Source organism: Falco cherrug, chromosome 8 (genome assembly GCF_023634085.1).
Source record: "Falco cherrug isolate bFalChe1 chromosome 8, bFalChe1.pri, whole genome shotgun sequence".
Lineage (NCBI taxonomy): Eukaryota > Metazoa > Chordata > Aves > Falconiformes > Falconidae > Falco > Falco cherrug.
This window is the reverse complement of record NC_073704.1, coordinates 43,857-64,487: the sequence shown is the minus strand read 5'-3', so window position 1 is coordinate 64,487 and position 20,631 is coordinate 43,857. Positions and strand designations below refer to the sequence as shown.

The 20,631-nt window shown below is 51.0% G+C and overlaps 1 pseudogene; it reads right to left on the bottom strand.

The window, feature by feature from the left end:
• Nucleotides 1–320: 320 nt before the first annotated feature.
• Nucleotides 321–20,631, bottom strand: part of LOC129736624 (hydrocephalus-inducing protein homolog) — a 52,766-nt pseudogene continuing 32,455 nt past the window's right edge.

Here is a 20,631-nt window from a genome sequence, read left to right as displayed (position 1 = left end):
GCATTGAACGACGCTGCAGCTTTTGGCTTAAGTCTGGGAACGTTCATGCTCAAGAGAACCAGAGAAACCTGAGCTCACCTGCCACACCAAGGACTAGTTTCCCCTCACCACTCCTGCCGTAAGCCCCTTTCCCATTTGCACACGCCTTCATTAACTGAGCCAGACCCCAGCTTTCAGCAGGCTGCTCGCCGCCTTCCAAACAAATGCTGCATTTTGGGCCAACCCAGCACGAGCCCACCGCTTGCAGGGAGAAGCAGGGGCAGTCCTTTGGAGATTCATTACTCCTCAAGTCCCAGACAACAGGCCAATAGTGAATATAATCACTGCTCCCTTAAAAAAATATAAAATAAAAAAAAGACAGAGGCATGGCCCTGAGCACTGAGCACAGGTGCCTCTCAACATGGGCTGCTTTCAAAGCACGGCTGTGCTCACAGCGAGCTGGGCAGAACTAGCTCGTTAAGCAACATTTCTCATTTGGAGCTGAAGCCAGGACACCCCACGCCAGGCAGCGTGCTGGGCATGGGTACGCGGGGAAAGGTGGCCAGCTGCAAGGAAAGCGCCGGTACCTGGCTGTGAGAGGCACGCCAACACCTCCTGGCCAACACCATCCACGCCCACCACCAGCGCCAGCTCGTATCGCCCCACCGTGTTGGAACACAGGGTGACCTGGTAGAGGAGAAGAGCGTCAGATACTTAATCACTGCCAGAAGCCATCAGCCACGCATGGTGTCCTCTGGCTCTCACCCACGGTCAGGAAAGGGAGCGATATTTTGCCTTAGTTCTCCTGCTGGTCCACGTGTAGACCACTGTCTTTCCGAGTAACAAAACTCTTCTGGCGATATCCGATTTATTAAGTACGCCTTGCATACCAGGGCATATGTAAGCTAAATTAAAGCACAATTCATGTTCTACTTGCCACTGGGACCAATTTTTACTCTCGACTACAACAGCATAAATCCAGAGGAAATCTGTTGACTTTCACAGAATGAGTCCAGCTTTACAGTGGGAAGCCGAGGGCAAAACGTGGCCCAGCAGCAGCTGTGCAGCTCATGGCTGCTGGAGCTTTTCCAGTCCTCGCTGCAGTGGATGCAACCATTCTGCTCCACACGAGAGGAAAGATAAGACCGGGAAGAATAGCAAACTGCTTTATGCAATGACATCTTTCTTTTAACAGTCACCTTCTGTCCCCATCCTTCCTCGGCCCACTTTAAATCAAATTGCTCTAAGCAGCTCAGACACACACGCATGGCTTCTGTGCTTGACCGTAGGGTACATGATCCTTGGCTTACAACTTTGGAAACAAAACGGTGCTCCGCCCCAGAGTACCCCAGCTCACAAAAACCTAACACGAACACCGATCTCTTACTTGCGTTATGCCCAAAGCCAGCAGCACTACAGCCCTCCTGCGCACCAGTGAAGCTTCAGCTCCACCTGCTGAAGCACGTATGGCCGGGCTCGTGCCATACCTGGATACCCAGGGCTCCTTGGGAGCGGACGGTCCCCTTGCAGGGCATTATGGTGAATTCAGTTGGCTTGATGTGATGTTGGGCTCCCTTTCTCCAGGACGGGCAAGTGTTGTCTGATATCTGAGCAAAACTGGTGACGCTGCGCTGTCCTGAGCCTTCGCCAGGGATGCGAAGGTTGAAAGTCATGGGAACCAAGGAGGTGTTAGTGAGGCGACACGGCAGGGTGCGAGGAAAGCCTGGGAAGGTGAGACAAATATCAGTTAAGTCCCCGGCTATCCCGTGATTCCTGGTGTGACTCTCCTGTTAGGATAGACCGGTGCTTGTTGTTTATCTCTTTTCAGTGTGAATGAGAGGTAATGGAGAAGCTCAGGGAGGAGTGAGTTGTGACTGAAGTTGCTTTTTCCATGGATGGCACAGCTTGCTTCCTTGGCAATGGGCAGTGCCGTTGGTGCTGAAGAGCTGTCTCTACCTGTGAGGAGCTCTCTCACCTGCCCCCAAACCAGCCCCAACTCTTTCTCACTGATCAGTGTGCACCCAGACAGAGCATTTATTCTGAAAATTCAGTCTGTAAAATCCCCCATTAACTCCATGAACATTCCCCCAGTTTTCAATATATGAAAGTAGGGCATTGTCATGTAAGGAAAAGAAAGGATGAGACCGGGCACTACAACATGATGCATTGCACTCTAATGCAGTTTCTCTAGGCAGGACCCTTAAGGCATCTCCTGTTTCTGGGCAACCAGACTGAGCACATGACAACTCGGCCCACCTCACTGCAGGCAAACCTGATGCTTCCTTAGAAATGAGCAGGAACTGTGTCTCACCTTACCTAACAAACGGGGACATCACATCCACACTGCCTTTGATTACTGCCCACAAAGCCTGACATCACTTCAGCTCTGACACTTGCTTTCCACAACAGAAAACCAGTGGTACAACCACACTGGGTGAGGGGGTGGCTGTTCTGCAGAGGCAGGACACCAGCCCGCAGCTTGGTCTGGAGCGGACACCAGCTCTGCCAGAAGACACCTCCCATGCCCTGCTTACCAAGTGCTATTTGAATAAAGACAGGGAGGAAAACCACCTGCAGACACAGCAGATAGTTCCTCTGTGCCCAGCAGCAGTGACCATTGCCCACCGCCAGCAATTACTCCGGCAGGGAGGCGGGGGTGGGGCACAGAAAGGACATGCACCGACTGACCCACTGCACAGCCCCAAATGGGACCGAAGTCACCAGATGCAGACAACAGCCAGCAGCACAGTGACAAGAAGCAAAAATACAATAGCTGCCTTCAGCTGAAAAGGCCTTGTTAATGAAATCAGATTAAAGCAGGATGAACCTCCTATTACACAACCGCATTTCTGCCGGTGCGTTTCTTGTGGGTCTATTTATTCAAAAGGAAGCAGAGAAGTGGCCGAGTGGTGATGCAGGGAGAGGGGGAAGTGGCTCAGGGAAAGTATTGAGATTTCCTAGAAAGTCCACGAACCGCATGAAACCACAGAGGCATCCTGGGCACAGAATGATCATGGCCCTTCAATCAATCCCCAATTGATTTCACATGTAAACTTTAGATCATCTCAGTACAAAGCCTTTTCTCTGAGACTCGAGATGGAGAATCAGAATCTGCATTTCAGTGGAGATGCTCTGGGTGCTCAGCCACCGGCTCCGTCAGTGGAGCAGTGCTTCGGCTGGGGAAGGAGAAGGAGCCCACATCTCTGGAGACATCACTGCCCAAACCAATGCCGAGCTACTGCCTGGGCTTATTACCGGGCAGGTGATAACGAGGAGCCCTCACAGCACAAATTAACAGCTCACACTAAAGGTCAAGTGGGTAAGTGGTGTCCTCGCCTTGCAACAGGAACGTTCACCCTGAGCAGCCACAGGCTAGCGTGTGGCTCCAACTCCCTTCTCCTGCAGCCCCATCCCCTGGGCCCTTCTGGGACAAGGGCTTTCACCATCATTCTGCCGCCAAGGATTGGGAGGTTGGGGCTGAGCAGGCTCTGAGGGCACCAGGAAAATCCTGACTTTCTATTCCTTTGGTCCTGTTTGATCTCACGGCAGCAAAATACCACCTGAGCAAGCGGCAGCCCTGGTTCTAACACCCTGAAGGCTGCTGTGGAGGAACACAAGTGACAGACGCTCCCAAAGCGCTTCATTTCAGTAAGGCACAGACCTCCCCACCAGCGGTCCAAGCCCAGGGCACACTCACCAAAGGAGACGTCGCCGAATGGAGGGAAGGTACATGGAAAGGGAAAGTCGGTCCGATGACACAGCCCCTGTAAGGACAAAGGCAGAGGAGGAACTGGCTTGGTTAAAAAGAACTGCAAAGTGTTCGGCTTTCGTTACCACCGGGACGGATAGAAGCTGGTCTCAGCAGCACGGTGGGTTTCAAATCAACCCGTCACCCCTGCGCTCGGCACAGCATCCCTGTGCACAGGGGCAGCCAAAGCAACATGGTCAGCAGGTGGCAGCTGCTGAGGTGGCTCAGGGCACCAGGGCAGGCAGGGTACACCCCCAGGTTGCTGCTGGCCCAGTGAAGGACCCTGAACAAGTGATGGCTCTGTGCCTCAGTTTCCCCATCTGTCATGTGACGGGCAGAGCTGTCCATGCAGAAGCAGGTTCATTGTAACTAGCCCTCTCAGCCACAGGTTCCCTGCTTTGGTATCTCTTTGCTGGAACTGGCCTTTCCACGGGCTAGATGGACATCTTCCTCAGACCTTATTCCACACTACCATTATGCGTGCAGGATTTTGAGGCACGAATCCACAGGAGCCCCAGACATCTACTGAGAAACGCAGCACAAGTTCTACACAGTGGATGGTGGAATCTTGGAGGAAAGTATCAGCTTGTTACCAGTGCACCGGCTGACACATCCAAGAGCAAGACTATTTGCACCACCAAACATGAGTGTCCTGAAGCCACCACACCAGCCCGCCCATCCCTAAATTCAGAGAGGTTCCAAACTCCCAAACTCACCAACATCCACTGAAATCAGCACTTGAAGCTGCACAACATTCATTAATTTCATGGTTGATGCCAATCAATGCCAGCTCTGCCTCTTGGTGAAAAAAACAAATACAGATCAAGGAGCACAGTGACCCGTGCCTCCTAGTTTTATTCACAGGACTGCCACCGGGTCTCTCGTACACATGAACAGACCCCAGCCTCCCGCAGGAGGGACCTGCACTCACCCGTGGTGTCCCAGTTCCAGCATCCCTTTCTAAAGAGCAAAAGAACAAGCGTTCAGGACCTCGTCAGGTCTGTTTCCAAGCAAAGAGTGATCACCTATGGTTTGGGCATCTTCTGACTGCACAATCAAAAAGCACTCAAAATCTGACTTTCAGGAGTTTCAATCCCATGCTAATTCTCGATTCCTGGAGCTGAATCCGTTCCTGAGAACAAGTTAGGTAGCAAATCCCTTCTGGCAATGAGGTTCCCTCTCCAAGGACCTCACATAATCAGACTTAACCTGCCAAGCCCCAGCATCCTACTCTGGATGGAGCAAAGGGAGCAGACATGCTTTCCGTAATAGCACTTGCCAAAAGACAACAGAAAACTGCCTCCAAACCAGCCACAACTGGGTCTCACACTGGGAAACTGCCAAGGGTGAGCCTTGCAGCGAGGGGGGAAATAACTGCCGTTTCTGCTGAGCACACAGGAGCTGTGCTCAAGGAAGTCAGACCTGAAGGACTGCCCAGAGGGCTCGGCCAAGCAGCCAGCCCAGAGCCCTGTGCGCTACAGCCGGTAACAGCGCAGCTTGCAAGAGAACGGGGGAAGAGGGCAGTCTTTATGGCAACAGCCACATCTTCCAATAGTGCTTCTGAAGGGAGATCGGGGTCCTCGCAGAGCAGGAAGGAGCACAAGGTAGGAGAGGAACCACCTGCACTCCCACCGCTGTTCCTTCCTCTGCAGCCCCGTGTCCCACCAGCCAGCTCACCTCCACTCAAAAGAACTGGGAGTTTTTCCCTCCCTGGAGAACTAAATCCAGTGCACAACCCCCCCTGAAGAGGGAGGCTCGGCTTGCCCCGGTGGGTGGGCATCTCAAAAGCATTTGAAACAAACAGCTTGAGTTGTGGGGCTGGAGAATGAGAGATAAGGGCTGGACAGGGGTCCTTGGAACAAAGGCAAGACAGAAAGCAAGGAGGCAGATGCCATCTCGAGGAGAGGAGTCTGCAGTGGGAATTACTGTGGAGGCACCCCCCAGGCTCCTGTAACCCTCCTCACCTGACGGTCAAGGTCACGGGCTCAGGGGACCCATCCACACTGAACCGGAATCCTTCTGTGAACTGCCCCAGGGCGGTGGAACTGAAGGAGATCTGGATGACTTGGAGGACATCTGGTAAAACGATGCCCTCCTGGGGGAGAAAGGAGAAGCAGGAGCCCAGAGCGGTCGCCGGAAGGACCAACTTGGAGGGGGCATCAATGACTCCTTTGTTAAACAGGATCACCTGCAGCAGCAAGAAAGCAAAATGGAAATACATGAGGAATCTTCTTTCCTTACAGAAGGCTGACTTGTTTTCTAATTAAACTTCTACAAAAGGCAGAAGATGCTGTGTGCTGCTGCTTGGCTGAAGCCAAAGAAAACACAACAGGACAGTTTCTGCCTTTGGGTTTTTGCATGCAAAAAACCCCAGTGATAACTTCACATAAACAGAGTCACTCTGGGTTTATTCCACTGACACAGAGCAGTCCGCTTGGACTTGCAGGGCTGAGGATGTGGTCAGCATCACCAAGGCGATGCAGACCTGCCCCAAAGAGCAGCAAAGGGCGGTCGCAGCATTACAGCGAATCGTCACCTAACTGCTCCCGCTCCAGATGAGCCCAGTCCTGCCAAGGGCAAAACACATTCAGCTCCCGTTACAGCCAGCAAGTTTACTGGATGTAGAAAATACCTTGGGACAGCCCCATAACCAGCTTCAGCAGCACTCCCCGACTCTGCTAGGGTACGTCAGTGAGGCGCATTTTGTTCTTTTCTTTGATCTGAGAGTCTCTTTGTCTTTGCTCAACCAGACATGTCAAGAAAGGATGAGAGTGAGGGGCATAGCAGCTCCACCTGCTCTAAAGAATCTCTTTCATAAATATTCACAGCCATCATCTACTAATTTACCATTATTTACTGTTCCAACAAGCTACACAATCCTGCAGCATTTGCTGAGATTCAGCAAGAAATGCCCACACCTGCCTGTGAGTATCAGCACACTGGTGGTCACCAAACCTACCCAAAGCAAAGCTCTACAGTTTCCGAAGGCTGCAGGTGAAATCCGGCCATTTCTGTGGACTTATCTACCTGCTTGGCAGTTATTTTCCCTAAGTTTTGTCCTCGCAAAACCTGTCAGAAAAACTGAGACAGAAGCAGAGGTACAGCCCTTATTTTTTTAATTTTGCAGCTGCTGTTGAAAACATTCCTGTATTCAAATTCTGCACTGGTAACTTGGAAACTACTCATATGTTTTACACCTTAATTACAAATTGCACTTAGGGATCCTACACGGAAGTTTACCTCCAGTCTGGCTACTTAATACAGCACTTGGAGTATCATCTACTTATTCACATTTTCTCCAGTAATGAAACCAACACATTGATATATATAGAATCAATAAAGAATCAGCATTAAAAAATGCATACATACAGTGCACAATATTTTGGCAAGAAAACACCTTAACGTGTCCTTCCCTGCAACAGTCAAGCTTTTGAAAGTGTCTGGCACCATGTACTGCCTCATTTTCTACCGCCTCCAGTTGCTGTATCTTGGGGGTTTTTTTGGTTGGTTTTTTTTTGAGAAAACTTGCCACCATCGGCGGGGGGAGGCAAATACCCAGAAAGCTCCTTTGCTTCATTTCCAGAACTGCCCTGCTCTGTTCATAGAGCCAGAGGGGCACCAGGTCTGAAGGGTGGCAGGAGGCTGCTCAGCAGGGACAGCGCTCCCGGTGCCTGCGCGGGCAGCTCTGCGCGGGGAGGCTGCCCGGCTTCCCTCCGGCGCCAGGATCCAGCAAGTTGCGCTTCACTGAAAGGTGTTTGCAACGGACTCGAGTCGGAACACAACACCTTTGTTCCAGCTGCTTTTTAACTGCCAGGGTACCAGGGCGCAGTGCATCTAGGGCTGAAACAAAAGCCTCTGGATCCTGACCTTTTTGACCCGGTGTTGCTTTCATGTGTCAAGGGCTGGATTTTCTGCATGAAGCCTCCCAGCTGGTCTCAAAGGGAGGTTGCCAAAACGCAGGGATTGGGGCTTTGTGGACAACATACACACCTTTCAGACCCCATCAAAACTATCCAGATTCTGCAAAAACTCCCACATTTAACTTACATCAAATAATGCGTGCACATAACTGCCTGTGTTGCCAGAAATCCAGCAGGTGCACAAAGCTCACTGCTGCCCCAGGGGCCATCAGGATCCACCCCAACCCCAGCAAGCCCCACTGCTCACCTCGTAGCTGGGGGCTGACGCAACAAAAACCTTCCCGATGTCCAGCTGGTCAAAGCTGAAGCGCAGCTGGGGCCCTATGCCGCTCCCTTTGATGCGCAGGGGCAGCCTGGTCTCACGGCCTGGGGAGAGGTTGCCATGTCAGTACAGAATTCCTTCGGTTCGCCTGGATTTTCCAGGCAGCCTCAGAGCCAGTCCCCGACTCCGGGCTGGGTGGCACCAGCACTAGATGCTCCGCGAGAAGATACGGGACCCTTCTCTTCCCTCAGCACATCAACTTTGCGGCTGGTTTCTAACTTCTGACGGAGCCCTTGGGCTGGTTTGTAACTTAGCGATCAGTTTACACCCTCAGAAAGTGATGCTGCATATAAAACATGATTTCTGAATTCCTTCCCATGCACTTAAACGAGCTTTGAAATCCATTCAGAGAAGGCACAAAGCTCACAAAACAGAGCCGGAGAGAAAAATCTGCTGTCTGTATCGCTGCAATCGGAGACGACCGCACAGGAGCTGAGAAGTATGAGCCCAAGCAAGGCAGAGCAGCCTGCTGACAGCGATACCCCAGCAGCCTGCTGACAGCGACACGCGCACCCGAGCGCTGCCTCAAGCAGGCAGAGCATCTCAGCCACCACCTGCGCCTAACGTAGGGCTCCGTACCGGGGTGCTCCAGGGCTCACCGCCTGCAGCAGCGCCTTGTTAAGACGGGGCTTTACGGTCTCCAGAGAGCAGCACTCACCTGTTCCCACCATCAAACCAAGAGCTCAGCTTTGTAAAGACGCCCCACCTGAAGCATACTGAGCAGTTACGGAAAACCAGCCTCCTCGCTACTGAAACCAGATAAGCTCTAAGTGTACTGCTAACACACATATCCCTTGCTGCAAAGGCAACTGAGACCACAAGGCTTACAGCTGAACTCCAGGATGCTGAGTTTCTTCCTTAAGTCTGCTAAGATGGCATAGTGCGGGATCTTTCAGTCTGAAGCCTTTCTTGAACCACTGGAGCAGCCTAAAGTGCCTGAATTCTAGCTCAGGTTTTGGCTTAGGTCCCCCTGCTGTTATAGATTTGCTAATAAGTTAAGATTGATTGACTTTATTTGATTGATTATTTGATTTTATAAAATCAATCATGTAATAGAAATATAAGAGGATAAGAAAATATATTTTAATGAAACTTATAGTTATAGTAAAAAGCGGCTATAGAAAACCCTCTGTACAGCCCCGTACCAAGGCCGGAGGAATTGGTCAGAATCACCTAGTAGGAATGTTTAGAACTTAGATAACAGACTTAAGATTTGAGATGATTGTTTATATGTAACCTAGGAGGATGTACTAAAATGTCAAAATGAGAATTTATGTGAACTGGGAAGAGTCGAGTGAAGCAACCCATAGTTGCCGGCCAAGAAACAGTTACCTCAAGTGGCAGGTAATTCCGGCAGGGGGAGATCGAGACCACCGACTCACATACCACCTACCCAAATCGTACCCCAGACCCATTTCCGGACCTTTCTAACCTTTACTGCGCAGAATCGGATATGGGAGGAGAGTATGTTAATGATTTATGGGAAATCTTACGATTATGCATGGATATTTAATGAATATGTATGAATGAGTTCTATACAAGGTGTATGATTTTGAACCATGGTGTGCGTCGATCGTGAGGGGACTCACTCACGCACCCGGCCGTCCATAAAGAAAAGTCTGCTTATCTACATCACATTGGTGTCGGTAAGTTCTTCATTCCGAGATTTCGGTAACACTGCCATCCCATTCTACTCTTGTACGGAAAGCGAGTAGCACAAGGAGCAGAAGATAGCCCCAGAAGTTGTACACAACCGTCACTGTGGCTTTTGTGCAAAACTATTCCTCTATCCTTTGAGCTCCTTTTGTGTGACACCCACCATTAACTAAAGCTTAGGGACTGAAAGTTGATTTCTTTTTTTATAAAAGTCTGCTGCTTAGCCATTCCAGAATGTCCAAACCAACTTCTTACTGCAAAGAGCAGCCCACGTGTGACTAGATCACAACTCGGAAAAAACCCTCCTGGAACAGCCTTTTCAGTGATCCCTGACTTTGGGCTTGCAACCGTGGCACGGGGATGTTTGATCACATCCAAAGCCAGAAAGGAAGAGCTAGGGAGCTTTTGCTGAATTCAGTGGTTTTTCAGTGGATCCAGCCGCAGCCCAGCTGACAGCAGAGATGAGTTACACTTCACAGCTCAGGCACGCATCAGAGGGCTGTGTACTTCTATTGCACAGACACCCGAAAAGAGGCAGTACTGGGTGCTCGCTGTTCAGAAGATTTTTCCATCTTGCATCACATGTGGCCTAATTTTCATTAAAAACTTGATGTTCTAAACCATCAAAGCTCTTAGGAAATGACAAAGATTTCCAAGGGACAAGTTTTGCCCATAATCATGGGTGAGGCATGCCCCACGGCCACTATCATCAAAAAAAAATCAGTGGCCATTCTTTCCCTTCTGCAGCAGGCCCTCAGCCTCTCCTGGAAGGTCTGCGGAAGCTATCCTTTCTTCTGCCCCACCATTGATGCTGGAACTTTAGGAAACCCTGGGAGTTTTACGCTCTCTCCTTCCAGGTGAACCTCAGAGAGTGCTCTCCTGAAAGGAGGAGGAGCAGAGTAAAATACAGACCATTCAGGACAGCCGAGAGAAAAAGAAAGAAAAAAGAGAGTATGTCCCGCTCCTCGCTAGCAGCTGGGGCTTCCAGGAGCACCCAGCCGCTGGCCAAGGCCTGGGTACCCCGGGCTGGGACCGTGTGATGCCCCCACCACAGCATGTCCCAGAGCACATGGACCAGGGCATGGAGGGGCCGCAGCCTCCTTGTCCTCAGTCCCAAAGCCACACCTGGTTCTGTGGAGTGAGAATTCGGATCTCAGTCGGGTTAACACCTTGGCACATCATGGAGGGATTACAACTCGGCATTCAAAGAAACAGGGGTGTGGGTGGCCCAACAGCACAGAACTGTTTCCCAAGTCCCTAACTTCTGCTGCTTTCTGGCACTCATCTTTTTGCCCACGGAACGTCCCCGGGTTTTGAGGTTGGTTTTGAACGTGATTCTCAACCAACCACATCAACACAGAGATCCAGCTTTACACGATGTAGGACACGGCAAGTGAAGGAGGGATCAGCACTTAGGATTTTGCTTCTCCCTGCAAAAGCGGCTTAGAAATGGGTTTTGGAAGAAATCAGATGTAACCCAGTACATTTCCATATCCAGAAAAAAACAACAAAAAAAGAATTTTAGGTGATTGAGCCCCCCCACCACGTGCTTCCTTCCAGCACTCAAGAGCCATGGCTTTATTTGCATGAATAACTAAGAAAGTTCATTTTGAGCTTAAACAAAACAAATTTCAAACCACTTCTTAACCGCTGGCTTTGCAAGTTGCACAGTGCTGATGAGTTCTGTAAATCACCTGATCCAGAAGCGTTCGGCTAAGCAATTTATGGAGGCAACTGCAAAAACACACATGGAGGCCAGCCACTTCCCCGTGGGGCTCGAGATCCAACTGTTATTTCACAGTGCTGCACTAGGGCAAAGCTACTAAATATTCCCTGCAAGGGGCACACGCTGTCTGCAAATCGTCCTCCAAAGGGATCTGTGACTGGCATGCAAATGCACGAGGAAGGCAGTCACACTGCTCAGAGTCGTCAAGAAGCAAAATTAATGACTCCCTAGTTAAAGATCACGGGTTTCTTCTTTAAACTCTTTTTGCACCCTGGGACAGTCTCCACCCTGACGATACAGCGGCTCAGCTCTGTTTTGTGAGGGATGGGGGGTAGGTGACCTCCTTGAGGTCCTCTCCCAAGGGGCCCATGGAAGAGTTCAGATCTCCTGAGGGACCACGAGGGTTTTTCCAGAGCAGGCTCCTCTTTCTAAACACCGATCGCTTGCCCAGCTCTGTTTCCTGTAACTCCCAGGTTGCATGTAAGTAATTTTCCTATTTCTCTGCCACAACAACAACAAAAGCTCTCCAGGCACAACCCCTGGAGATCCCTGCAGCAAAGTGATGGACAGCCCCACCACCACAGCAAAAATCCCAGGGCCAGGAGCACAGCGCTGAGCCAGGATTCCCTTGGGAGCAACTTTTTAAATCAACCCTTTCCTTCCACAGCTCCAACAACTGCAGCTGGCGGCCAGGAAGGCGGTTTGTTAACACGAGCCCTGGTTAATTACTGTAGGTGGCATTTGCCAAGTAAACCCTGCGCAATTACCGTATCAATAAAAAGCTGTTTCATGGCCTTTGTATCTGTCAGCTTGGAGCAGTAAGGAATGGCTCGAAGCAGCTGGGTTAGTGATCTCAGCACCCTCCAGAACGGGAGCCTGGCTGCTGGGGACCACGGGCCTCGCACCTCCTTCCTCTTAGATGGGGAAAACCAGAGCGTTCCCTGGATGGAAATCTGACAGGGACCTCCCACTCCTGAAAAACACCTCAAGCAGCACCACACGGACGGAGAGGAAGGACAAGGTAACCTGAACCACGGAGCTTGCTGCAGGCATTCCCTGCCCCGTGCCAGCACAGCAAGGCCATCACCTCTGTAAGGGCAAAGGCGGCGTAACTCGGTGGGTCAGTGATAACCGCTCCCAGAAAAAGACCTGACAGCACTTCTGTCAGCCGGGAGGAGCACAAAGCTTGTCTAGCAGGCTGCTCGCACTCTGACTTCTGGGGAGGGTGCTCACCCTGCTGAGGACAGCGAGCCCTGTAACACGCGACCCAGATGAAGCATAGACTTGAGCCACGAGGTGACGATTCCCACGCAGGGACAGCAGCACACGTGTGGTACGTTCACAGACACCCTGCGCTCAGCAGGGCTCAGCCACTACGGTCTGGCAGCGCCTGGAGAGCGGGAGGTGACCCAGGGGCAGGGAGCACGTTTCACTCAGCTCCTACCGCCTCAGGAGCCCGATGGTGCATCCACGTAATAAAGGCTCATCCTGGAGGTCTATAGGGGCTTAGTGCTCGTCCACCAAAGCTCTTCTGCTGTGTACCTCTCTGCCTTTACAAACACCTTGCAGCACAACGAATGCATGGTATGAAAGCTCGCTGCTTTGGCTGCTCTGGGATCAGCGGTCGGAGCCAGGCGCGCTAAGCCCTGGCTCTGCACAGACCAGCTGGGAGCCACGGGGACAGCAGGAAGGTGCTGGCACTGCCCTGCTGACCACCGGCTCTTCCTAGGAATTCCGTGGGAACCAACTGGGCTGGAAGAGTATTTGTGCCTCGCCTTTGCTGTGGGTAGCAGGAGGAGGAGAAAGGAGCTGTACCTGAGATGTCGCAGCAGACTGTTGATACACTCTGGCTTCTCGGGGTCTGAAGATCACGTAAATTTCAACTGAAGAATTTGGCCAGACATCTCCCTCCTAAGACAGGAGACAACAAACCATTTACCTTCAAACGTTACATTTCTTGTTTTCAACCACAGCCCTGTAAGCCTTTATTTAGAGCATCAATGACGAGCAAGGAGCAAACAACACTTACAAAATGTGTAAGACTTTGGAAGCAGCTGTGAAAAAAATTAAGTCCCTTACCTTAACTAGCACCCGGTAAAGGCTTGCCTTTTTTTTTTTTTTTTTTTTTTTTAATTAGGGCTATAATAAAGGAACTAAACTGGCTGGCTTCGGCATATCAAGGATCTCTTCAGAAGTGCCAGCTGACCTAAAGAAAAGATACGGTTTCCCTCCAAACCTTCCCTTATATCCCTGTGTCACTACAGCCATGTGAACACGTCTTCTCGGATCAGAAGAGATTTAGCAAGTCAAATGGATTTTTCCATTCTTAGTTACAAAGACAGAAAGAAAGAAAACCATGCCTGCCTTCATCATTGCAGAAGAGATCTGTAAACCAGCTCACAAACAAAGGCAAGGTCCCGTCAGGGCTGGCTACCCCGGCCAGGGCTCACTGTCCAAGCCTCCCTCTGCTTGCAGGCAACAACTGGCAGAAGAGGAATATCAGGGCTTTGCAATCTGCTCCAGCTGCCTGCAGGTCTCCACAGGGGGTATGAGACATTGCCCATGACACAAAGCCCTAGTTGTCCTGGCCTCCTCCCGCTCCTGCATCACCGCTGCTGTCGGAAGCGGAACCGGAGCTGGGTCAGTGCCCACGTGGCATTTCTCTGACACTAGAATGTGATCCTGGCTCAAAATAACCCAAACCGAACACCAAAATGGTGAACTTCCGCTGCACAAAAAAAATCCAGCTTCAGCAAGAACCTGGGAGAACCCTGCAAGCGTAAATCTTCAAACAGCGAGGGAGTGGCGATGGGTCCCTGCAGGTGTTATTCCCAGCGGCCGAGGCCCCAGCGGGATGATTTGCCCAACACCACCGAGACCACAGTGATCGCTGCAGTGTTGCTGGCATCTCTCTGTACGCTGTATAACTCACCAGATGTCCTGCCATGCTCCAGGAAGCCAGTCAGTGGTGCAATAAGATCCTGGTAAGGGACATATCTCCCTACATCCAGGGTGCTGCTGGATCCCAAGGCACAGTCAGATGAGACTGCTCTAAGGCATCAGAGGAGACAAGCCTACGGACGAGCAACACAACCCATCCATTCATATGCACCCGCACAGCTCTCTGCAACAATCCTAACGCAGCATTATTGATGGAGCCTTGCACTCATATCCTCACTCCCAAGAAAACCTGCACCAGCAGTTAACAGACTCAAACCTCTTGAGCTTCTGACATGAAATCACCATTCTCCAGGATTCAACGTATTTGGACAGAAACTTCAGGCAGTACGGCCACAATCAGCTTCCCTGTATTGTCAGTGAAGCTGCACGCCAGACTGTTTGACTCAAAGGGAGAGGGCAAGAAGAAATCATCAGTTACACATTATTCTACTATTCTGTGGCTAAAAAAAAAATTGTGAAGGACATGACTGTTTTGGGAAACCTTTGTCATTTCTCCCTTCATTACTGCTGTATGTCAGACCATAAAACTGGAAAATATTGTGACCTATTTCTCCTGGGAAATGAAAATAGGCTGTTGGAAAGGTTCCTCACATTCCTGCTACCCCACGGGGAAGAAAGAATTGCTGGTTAAAAGGATACACTTCACTACTCACCCTTGCGGGCTACTGCTACATAGGCGTACCAGCCCTAGGACACGGCAGGAGCCAGCGGTCTGCCGCGGCTAGCATATTCTCCGTAAGATGGCAGTTGAGTCAGATCATGGAAAACTACCGTGGATGCTTGCCAGGACAGAAATGCAACTATGCAGTGCTGTGAACACGATACTGCAACACTTCTGGCTTAATGTCAGCCTCAGGCAGGCTGCAGCTGGCAGGTGGCATAAAATACAGACGGTGGATGTATGATGATCCAGCACAAAAACTCCTGCTGTTGTGCCCTGGCTTTGCTACAGCATATGCCAACGTGATACCCGAGGGGACGGCACACCATGACTCACCGCTACAGAAGTGACCTCAATAAGGAGACCAACCATAAATAGATGCAGATCCTATTTCCCCTCCCTCAGCCCCTAAATAATGCGAATCTCCTCAACCTCCACCAGCCTGAAAAGGAAAAAGCTGGTCTTGGAAAGTGGGGCACCACCAACTGTCGGCCTGCTTTGTTTGGTGGAGGGAGAAGGTGATCCATGGAAAGGAAATCACTGCTCAAAGCACACCAAAACCCCCAAAGACAGAGCTGGCAACACAAGTACTGAAGTGACTCCCCAAAGTGCATCCTGTTAGTTCAGGGCACTCAGGGAAAAGGCAGCGCCAAAGCCAGTATCTGCCCCTTCCCATCAATAACCGAACCCACAGCGAGCGGAGGGATGGACCATAGCTCCCACTGGAGATGGCGCCTTCTGCCAAAAACCAAAGTGCTCTGCAGTCCCCTCTCATTTGGATGGGGACCAGCTGGGCACCTCAGCTGAGGTGGACGTTTGCAGGAACAAATATCGCTGTTATCTCCTGGCCCAACCTCTGCACCAACAGCAGTAGCACTTGCGTAACCTGCACATCTTGAAGACCACCTCCATCGGCTCAGAGCTGACACGTGGCACTGAGGAGTCGCTACCAGGCAATGACAAGACAGTGATGACTTGTCAAGGTAAGAGCAATGATTACAAATCCTTTTCCTCCCTTTCCTCTGGTTTCCATTTCCAAGGAGTCAGCTCCCACGTGTCTGTACTGTGACTTACAGCTAAGCTGTGGTGGGGAAGGTGCAGCAAAAAGCAAGGACTTTGTCCTTTGAGAGCCACCTGGGCTTCTACCACAGATGCTTCTGCTGACATACCATGCGTCTTTGCAAAAATAAATCAACTTCGAGATGCACTCAGGAAGTCAGAGTTACAGAACAGCTTGTTTCCCACAGGCTTGGACGGCTGCTCAAAACGTTCATGGTCACAGGCTGACTGCAAAACCGCTCCTCCTCTTTTCTCTTATTATTTTCATCAGCAAGTCAACCTTATACAGGCTGAAACAGCCTGCTGCAGCTTCCACTGAGAGCAACCCCTGGCAGCTAACGGCCCGCTTACACAGCAAAGCTGCTGCACAAACCCTGCAAAGCCACCCTGCCCAGAGAGCCTTTCCAAGGCTATCGTCCCTCCAGCGGCCTCCTAACCTCTGGAAACCTCCAGCCACTTGTTCCAAGGGTTTGATTCTTTCTATAGGGTGCTCCCAGGCACCACAGGTGATAGGTGAGAAGAGCAGCCGCCGCTTTTGGCCAGAAGGTCCGAGGCAGCAAGGTCCCAGCTCTGGTGGGGCCCTTCCAGCAGATTTACACGGCGCTGCAAGAAGGGTCTCTGTCCACGCTACAAGTTACGGGACTCTCACCGGGGAGAAGGTTGTGGAAGTCAGCAGCAGTGGATTTTTAGATTTTACATTTGATAGGAAAAAAGACTAACATTTGATGTGAAGACACCCGTACGCCAGGGGGGAAGACAGACATCAGCAAAACTATGAATGTGAAACCCATTGGTCCATAAATCATGGAATTAATGGAAATCTAAAGATTGATAACGCTGTACAGGACAGGAGGGGAACGACTCCTGTAGTATCCCACTTACACCCAGTCCTAAGCAAACTGTAACATCAACACAGCCATTCAGGAAAGGTTTCCACTCAAGACTTGAGGCCAGGCTACACTCTGGGTCCGTACAGCGCTACACGGAGCACCAGGACTCAGCGGGCAGCCAGGCTGCTGGACCTCACCCTAATGCACTTCAGGAGCCCAAGAGCAGGTTAAGCTCGTTATGGAGACCTAGCCCAGTTGTAATGAAGCAGGAGCCCTGCGACATGCTCCAAAACCAGCTGGCACAGCTCAGGCGATCGGCTCCCGCTCTCTGCAATACCCCCGCTGCTCTGACACAGGCTCTTGGTCCCATCATGCTGCTCTCAGCTGCAGTGGTGTGAAACTGCAGCTGTGCTCACATGGGGGGCTCTCAGCCTCATTCGGGCTATAGGAGTAACCAAGAAGAGAACAAGATCCCCTTCCTTAAAAAAAAAAAATAATAGTTTCACCTACTATAAAAGAAAGAAGAGGCTCGGATTATTCTAGCGTTTGCAACAGGATGAGAAGGGATTTTGCATTGCTCAGGCAGCAGGCATTCTTCATCTCAGACCATGCAAATACTCAGTCAGGGCTCTGTTTCGTTGAAGGACATGAGGTTTTGATTGCGCAAACACAAAAGCAAAAAGTTTTCTCCAAGTCTGCAATGAAACTCAAAAAGTTCGTTTAAAGCTGCCAGCCTTGCGTGCAGGCTCACAGACGATGCTGGGAGGGAGAGTCACACATGGTATAAATCCAGATTATATGAAGGGATTGGTCTTTCCGTGATTAAACGGGCTGAACTTGGCCTCCTTTCCATAGAGGACCTTTTCATTCTTCAATAGGTGAACTAATGCCCATGGTTAATCCCCATACGCTACGTGTAAGGCCTGCCCTTATATATAATAATCAGTACCCCTGAACACTGTAAGGACACTTATGAAGTGCCCTTAATTTACAGCCCTTGCAGCAGAGCTCAGCTTTAGGCAGGCTCTCGCCGCCTGCCAGGAGCTCACTGTTTAGAAACGCTTTTTGCAACAACCTCTCCCAGCCTCACTAGAAACCTCATGTCTTCCCTCTCGGCACATCAAGACGCTGACGCGGGTATCTGCCAAGTGACCTCATTCAGGGAGGAGGAGGAGGAGGAAGAGAGGTTCTCAGCTATCGCTTACCACCGGCTCAATGGCAAAAATATCACTGGAGAAAAGCATAGAGTCTTCTCGCACCTTTGCCCTCTGGTTCTGGAAGGCACGGGAGAGAAGGGAAAGGCGTTCTTGGAGCGTGGGGTCCATTGCACGCTGCTTGAGAAAAGAATCCCTCTCATTCTCCTCCTGCTTCTGCAGCCTGAGACAGCCCCTGCAGCCATGGGGAGACACAAACCAAGCAGATCATTTAATAAACAACATATTTGCAGAGACTGTCGCGTAAGCGCAGGAGCAGCCACGCACTGGGGGAGGAACAGCAGGAGCAGCTCAGCAAGGGGCTGACCCCAAGCCACGGGGTCCCAAGCAGATCAGGTTATCACTTGTTCGCTGGCACGGCAGGTAGTTTTACGCCACACTCACGAGCTAAGAGGAGGTTTTTGAAAGCTAGCAGCCCTCAGGAGAGCCTCCTGGCTCAAAGCTACTGCCACGACTAATGGACAACCCACCAACACCCTCAGATGGCTTTTCCTCCCGTAGAGGTGCTCTGGGGAGATGGATGAAGATGAAGGAGCACACACTGCAGTGCTTCGCTGGCAAGGGGAGAGCAGCTGGGATTCAGCTGCAGGTTACCAGCCTCACTCTTTTTTACCTTCCCTTTTGGACTGGCAGGGATAAGCAAACTAGATCTGCTTCGTTGCCTACACTGCCATCCAGCAGAGGATCCCAGAGCATTTGAAAAGCCAACTCACGGACTTTCAGGCATTGCATCACTTCAGTGAAATTAATGGGTTTATATGCATGAAGACAGAGGCCCCGAGAGGTGAAGGGACTTTGCCTAGCATCACCCAATAACGAAGGCAGGACCAGCATCTCTGAATGCAAACCCTTACATCCAGCCTTGAACCACTGCAACATTTTTCTCTTTTTGGCCTTCTCCACAGAGCTTTGACACAGGTCACCTCTCCCTCACTCGGTAGTTGTAGCAGCAATCATTCTAGTGTTTAAAGCTCGCAACCGAGAGGTGAGAAGGGAGCACTGCTGCAGAGCACTTGCTTCCCAGCTGGCACGTGGATGTGCCCCCTTCACGCTCCAGTCCCCTGGCCACCAAGGACCAGCAGGTGACTACTCGAGGGCGATGAGGGGAAGGCTCCATACACAGCACATCAGGGCAACGTGGTATAAACAGGACCGCAATCACCACCCAGCTAAATTCCAATGCATTTAGAAAGGAAACACAGCCATGGACATTACTAGCAGCACGCAGACAGAGCCTCGGGCAAATGCTGTCACCAGTGCCAAAAATACTTTCTTTGGCTTGCTCCCTGTGGAGTGTCATGAGAAATGTTTTTCCACGGCTGACCTACAGCGCTGTGCATGCGGGGGGCTTCCAGGCACCGAGATGAGCAACCCTCAACTAAGCCTTCATCAACAGACAATAATTCCATTGTTGAATCCCAGAAAGTCCTGCAGGAGGGAGACAGAGCAAACCCCTGGGTAGACCTTGTGATGATCCAGGTCTTTTGGGGTGACAGCCAAGCGCAGGGTGCTGAACTGCCTCCTCCCATTGGAAAGGTCCTCTCTGCTCTGACATCTCAAAAGCTTCTGCTACAGCAGCACAGAGGCCTCGGAGCTATGACCACCCCTAAGACTGCAAGTAAGGAAGAACAAAGCACTCTGCTCAGAGTACAGAACACGAGCTGGCATAAGATCAAGTGCCATTGGAAAAAAATTGGGTTGAAGTTAACTGTGGGGAAACCTGGTTGCTTCTGAGGGGAGAGAGGATCACTCAGGGTCCCATCTGAGATAGGCAGGTGGGAAGAGATGCTAAAAGAATGGCGCAGGGACGTACTAAGAGAAGGTCATGAGACTTTTTCTGTTAACACACTGATCTTGCACAGAAGTCACACACTGCGCAATTAAAAACAGAGAAGAGTGGAAAACTAGTTTTGGCCTTCAAGGCATTTCTGACCTAATTACACTGAACTTTATTTGCTCAGAAGCCCTCAAAAAGTTCTCCAGCTGAAGGCAGTTTCCTGACCAGCTCTGGGTTCAGACTAACTCCTATACACCTACAGCCATTCAACTCTGAGAAGGCACACAAGGACTCCCTAAATCACCCCAGCTTCTAAGTGTCTTTTCCAGTGCATCCCCTTGGGCTAGAAGTGTTTCCCTGCTGCCCCAAATGGAATTTCAAAGCTTCAGAGACACCCTGTGGAGAGCCTGCCCCACCTCTCAGCACCACGAAGACACAGGTGCTGACGCCCAAAGGCACTTCCAAGTCCTGTGCTGCCCTGCCTTCCCCGCAGAACCCTCCACCTCCGAACTCTCCGAGCCCCGGAGAAGGGGCAGGGATACCTCGCTGTGCTGGAAGCCGGGACAGCGCAAGGCAATTCAGCATCCTACAGCCGGATGGCCTCAACGTTCGGGGCCAGCAAAGCACCCTGCCCTGCGCACTACTGGACAAGAAGGCTGAAGAAGGTTGCCATCTTATCAAAGCTGGAGGGGAAGAAACTGCAGTGAATATCACAGCAGGTACGCTGCCTGCAGCTGTTAGGTGCTACCGCTCAACGCAGTCCCAGGTAAGGAGTGCC